General features: G+C 28.7%; 1 non-coding gene across 1 annotated transcript; it reads left to right on the top strand.

Moving 5' to 3' along the window:
* The first annotated feature begins 4,649 nt into the window (after positions 1 to 4,649).
* On the top strand, positions 4,650 to 4,722 carry Trnav-cac. The gene has a single exon. It is a non-coding gene; the product is annotated as a tRNA-Val (tRNA).
* Positions 4,723 to 5,044: the final 322 nt, after the last annotated feature.

Raw genomic sequence — 5,044 nt, forward strand, 5'->3', positions numbered from 1 at the left:
CTTGTTTTGTCAGCGTTAGGTTAGATAAGGCTAAAGTGGCTGTCCCGGGGTGGGGCACTCTTCGACCATAGGGTCCTTTGTGATTAATCAGCTTTCAGATGCAAAACATGCTTCATCCTTACATTGCTTCGTAAATTCAATACGAAAAGATATATCCGCAATTTAGCTGAAAATAACTCTCGAAAACGTTTTCAGTTTTTGTACTGTGAGTAGCATTATTTTCTGCATGAAAATAATAAGTTCTGTGCGAAAAGATTCTCGGAATAGTTTTATGAAAATCTTGCTATATAAGTGGCATTTATCGAAAAATGAAACAAAATTTCATTAGAATATAGGATAATCCTGATGTTGAGTTGGCCATATTACCTATAAAAATGTAAAACTAGACTTGATAGCATGATAAAATTTAAAAATGAAATTAAAATTTATTACAAAACAAAGAAGCTATAAGCAATCAAAGATTGCGTTTAAAGGTTACTCATCTCCTTTTACCAAAACAAAGTTTTATATGTAATCTCTATGGCGATACCCACGTATCTTTCTCTTAGTTTAATTAGGAATTTTAAACGTTTATATCTTGCATACTAGTAAAGATTTTTATCTGAAGTGATAAAAAAAATTTAGTCCGATTCCCTATTAATGATTTTCTGGCCACCCCATATGTATCTATAACACGCCGTCATTCATTAAAAATCCGTAAACTTGTTATAAATAATCTGATTGTAGTTAAGAATTTTGATTTGATTTTTTTTTAATTGACATGAGACACGCATCGTATTGCTGTTTTTATATGTGCTGCAATTATTTTATAATATCAAAACAAGCTTAAAATATTAATTGACTATGGGGTCGTCACTCGTTGTTCTAGACATATATTATAGACTGTAAGCTAGTCACAGTTTTGGTTTACTTATTTTCTTCGAAGAGGGTTGAAAAGATTTAGATTTGATGCGTAGTAGAAAGAAAAAAAAACTACGGTTTACACGTGAATAGGATATCAAAAAATTTATTATTTATTTTTCATGATGTATGTAAAAAGCTTGATTTTTTATATGAACTTGGACTAAGCCTAAATCTATATTAAGTCTAAATCAATTATGGAATTTTAGAGGGGGTTGTCCGATTATTTAAATAAAAACATGACTTCAGAAGTAGGCATAATTAACATTGGTCTTATTGGAAAACTGTAGATGGATGATATGTTATCATAGATTTCTCCAAGACAAGTCGATGGAAATTAAAACAAAATCGATTTAAATTAAAGTTAAAACATCAAGTTAAATTATTGAAGGAAAAAAAACCGTGTTGATGTTGATGGTGAATTATGTTTTAACTTGATAATAAAAGAAAATAGGAAAATTAAAATACTTCGATATCTGGAATAATTTTCAAAATATTGAAAATTTGTCTAATTATTTAGCTTTCCATATTTCAAAAACCAAGGCAAAATAATTTTATGCTTATTTTCGTCTACATTCATGAAGTTATAACAAAATTCATCATCAAAGTTAAAATAAGGTACAAATAATTTCAACCCTAAATCTAAAATTATGTTTGCTTAGACCGTTCTTAGTTGTGTTTCAAGGGAGAGTTTAGGGTTCCGTACCAGAAAAAACTAGAAAGCATAAGTGAGAGCACTCTCCATCAAATTAACTTTAAAAAATTATTAAAAAAAGACTCGAAATCGCTTCATCCGTTTAAGAGTTACAATGCAACAAACCAGTCGATGATACCTGATTTTAAGTCGGAATATTCCTTAAATTTTTTATCTAATATTATTAGAATATCAAATCCTTATTTTAAACCTTTTAGCACTTATTCCTATCGTGTTTTATGCTATATCCCAGAATAAAATCAATAATGCATGGCAAGGCCGATATTGGATGTTTTATAAAATAGAAAACCATTTTCTCAATATGTTAGTCACAAAAAAATATTTTCCCCGCTTTACTCAAAATTTTTGTTAGCTCTTCCTGAGGCAGAAAATGGGTTTTGTTACTTGTCAGTCATTGTCTTACGGTCTACTATGGAAATTTTCCAATTTAATTTGCTATTTTAATACTATAAAATTCTAGTTTATTAAATGAATTATTTATTGTATCAAGTCCTATACCCATCGTTTAAATTATATAAGCGATTAATGAATCGCTAGTGATTAGATAATGAACTAATGACTATCAGCTCCCTGGAGATAGCGTTAACCATTGTAAGTAATTAGTAACAAAATGCAAATTTTTATTAATGTGATGTTTACGTAATAACCATTTTCTGACTGAGTGACTCATCACTATATCTATAAAACTCGAAATACATCCGCTTGAATTGAAATTTAGTTGCATAATTAACATGAAATTAAGCTCCTTAGATGGTGAAAACGGGGATAAAAGTTTGTGTAAATATATATATATCGGTTATTTTGATTATTATCCGATTTTAAAACTTATGCTCTTGCATTAACTACGTTCATGAATATTACATTTCTTATAATACAAAAATTAAATAATGATAATAAATATAAACTTGAGAGCAGCAGCACTCCGTAATTTAGGTCGTATTTTCCCCTGATGATATGCTACACATTATTATCCTATTATTATAAAATACATTTTATTGATACAATTGATGCTTCTTATTACTAGATGTATTGTTGTATTCTTAGGTTTTTGCACATATTTAATTCCTAGTTATTGTATAAATGTGAAAGTAAGGATGTTTGTTTGTTTGTTACGCTTTCACGCAAAGACTACTCAATAGATTTGAATGAAACCCTAGTCGAATATAGCTCATACATCAGGCTAACTCATGAGCTATAATTTATAAAGATATATTTAAAAAATTAAATTTAATCTGACACTTTAATGTACTATCTATGAGCATTATTTTGAACCATAAATTAAACATTTCTGTACTACGATTATTTTACATTTAAAAAAAATTGAAAACTGTACATATATTTTACATATGTAAAACAATCACTGCCCCTATTTCGAGTTTTATGGAATGTGATAAGTGAGAACAAGGGTGATGAAGGGTCCAATGTGGTGGTCATGTAGAGATGAAGCGAGAGGTAATCAGCTAGTATTTCTATAAAGGGGTGAAAATTGGTGTTGGGAAGTTTACTCTATGAAAATACATCTTTCTTACATAGGCTTAACTTATATTCAAGTTTTGAACCTTTCACCTGAAGCGAAGCTGTAAAAAGCCTCACAAATTCCGAACAAATATATGTTTCGATGTAGGAAGATGTGAGTAGGTTTTCGAAAGTTTGTACCTCTAAGAAGAACTTTCTGGACACAAATACACATCACAAATTTCAAATCCTTGATTTCAATTCAAGAAAAACTGTGGGATTGCAAAAAGCCTTTTACTGCCAAAAACATAATATGTTTCCATAAAAATAAAAAGCATTGGAAAGTTGCCACCTCCAAAAGACAAATTCTCATGTATATTGGGATACTAACTCAATATACATACTGATTTCCCACCCTCCAACGTCAAAAAAGCGGTTTTTTGTCTGATTTTCTCAAAAACAATCATACGCATCTCCAACCCTTTCCCTTGATCTACGAAACAATACATTAGTCTATATTTTTGGGTCAAATATGACTTAAAAACGAAATAAGTAAAAAAACAAACAAACAAAACCGTTTTAAAAGAAATAATATAATAATTTCTTCTGTTTTCTTATATATTTATGTATGACGTTCGTTGTTGGCTGATGACTGACTTATAATGATAATAATAATAATAATAGTAAATTAATGATGAACAACCGTGAGAACCAGGAGTTTGTTCTTCTTGTAGTCATTTTTATATTTTATAACTTCCATGTTATATTAATAATAATAGTAATGTCCATCTTCAAGAAGTAGGTATTATTAATTTAGTCAAGTATGAAGGTTTATGCACTAAGAATTCTGTATACAAAATCTGTAATTATTATCATTTATGGTCAAAGTCGTATGTCCATCCAGAAACACAACTTTTTTTTAAACTGTCAATTTTAAATTTTTTTACGGACTATGCAAATATTTTGATAGAAATAAAAGCGTGAATTTGATTTGTGTTTATCTTTTTGAAACTCAAAATATTTGAATTCAATTCGCAGCTGAAATGATCCTGGCCTTAACTTCCTATATAGTTAAAACGGTAAAAATTTTGCCCTCTCGTATGAGGCCAATCGTAGTGGTTTTGTAGATAGAAGAAAATAAGGATAATCTATTTTTGAGACTTTGTATAAAATATTGAGGCACATAGGTTAAATGTTCCGCTTTTGAAATCGTCGTTCTTTATTCTTTTAAATTTAAATGTAAACTCCTTTGAAAAAAACTCTACTAATTATTTCCAAAAACTTGAATATACTCATTTATTTAAAAAAATCGGTAGGTACGGACTTCTATATTTTAAGAAAAATATCCACAAAAAATAAAACATTTTAATGCTTGGTTTATGTTTTTTGAAATAATTTATAGAATTAAGCTTGATTATCAAACTTTAGTTTTAATCAACCTAAATCCTTTAAAATGAATTCTTGCAAAATAAGACTCGATACAATAAATAATAATTGGAATGAAATATTGGACCAGTTGCAGACTTGATCTAAAATATTGTTTACGTCTGTATTTAAAATTTGTGAGCTATAGCATATAGTTTCTGTAGTGTAGTGGTTATCACGTGTGCTTCACACGCACAAGGTCCCCGGTTCGATCCCGGGCAGAAACATTTTAGTTATTATTTTAAATAAAAATGTGCGCTTTACTAGCATTCAATTATTGTAAAATATGATGATTTTGAAAACATTTTTTTTCGTAATTGATAAGAGGTAGAGGAAAAGTTATATTAGAATGTAAATCTTTTTAAAAAAACAAATAACTTTTCATCAAAACTTTAGAAATTTACATTAAAGTAAAAGTTAATTCATAATTTTATACATTCAGTCCATTTCAAACGAATGGTATGTTTATATTGGACGGAATGTTTTTATTGGAAACATATTGTGGAACACATGGGAAGAAGAAAAAATCGAGTTCCATAACTTTTCCAC

This window comes from Chrysoperla carnea, chromosome 5 (assembly GCF_905475395.1).
Source record: "Chrysoperla carnea chromosome 5, inChrCarn1.1, whole genome shotgun sequence".
In the NCBI taxonomy this organism is placed as follows: domain Eukaryota; kingdom Metazoa; phylum Arthropoda; class Insecta; order Neuroptera; family Chrysopidae; genus Chrysoperla; species Chrysoperla carnea.